Source organism: Pelobates fuscus, chromosome 5 (assembly GCF_036172605.1).
Source record: "Pelobates fuscus isolate aPelFus1 chromosome 5, aPelFus1.pri, whole genome shotgun sequence".
NCBI classification, from domain to species: domain Eukaryota; kingdom Metazoa; phylum Chordata; class Amphibia; order Anura; family Pelobatidae; genus Pelobates; species Pelobates fuscus.
The window spans coordinates 363,878,074-363,879,028 of NC_086321.1; positions in this window are offsets into that span (position 1 = coordinate 363,878,074).

Here is a 955-nt window from a genome sequence, read left to right on the forward strand (position 1 = left end):
TGACCGTTAAGGCGGGCACTATAGGTGTTTTATTGATGGTTAATGCGGGCTCTATAGGTGTTTTATTGATGGTTAATGCGGGCTCTATAGGTGTTTTAATGATAGTTAAGGCGGGCTCTATAGGTGTTTTACTGATGGTTAAGGCGGGCTCTATAGGTGTTTTATTGATAGTTAATGCGGGCTCTATAGGTGATTTATTGATGGTTAAGGCGGGCTCTATAGGTGTTTTATTCATAATTAATGCGGGCTCTATAGGTGTTTTATTGATGGTTAATGCGGGCTCTATAGGTGTTTTATTGATGGTTATGTGGGCTCTATAGGTGTTTTATTGATGTTAATGTGGGTTCTATAGGTGTTTTATTGATGGTTATGTGGGCTCTATAGGTGTTTTATTGATGGTTAATGCGGGCTCTATAGGTGTTTTATTGATGGTTATGTGGGCTCTATAGGTGTTTTATTGATGGTTAATGCGGGCTCTATAGGTGTTTTATTGATGGTTATGTGGGCTCTATAGGTGTTTTATTGATGGTTAATGCGGGCTCTATAGGTGTTTTATTGATGTTAATGTGGGCTCTATAGGTGTTTTATTGATGGTTAATGCGGGCTCTATAGGTGTTTTATTGATGGTTATGTGGGCTCTATAGGTGTTTTATTGATGGTTAATGTGGGCTCTATAGGTGTTTTATTGATGGTTAATGCGGGCTCTATAGGTGTTTTATTGATGGTTAATGCGGGCTCTATAGGTGTTTTATTGATGGTTAATGCAGGCTTTATAGGTGTTTTATTGACAGTTAAGGCGGGTTCTATAGGTGTTTTATTGATGGTTAATGCGGGCTCTATAGGTGTTTTATTGATGGTTAATGCGGGCTCTATAGGTGTTTTATTGATGGTTAATGCAGGCTCTATAGGTGTTTTATTGACAGTTAAGGCGGGTTCTATAGGTGTTTTATTGACA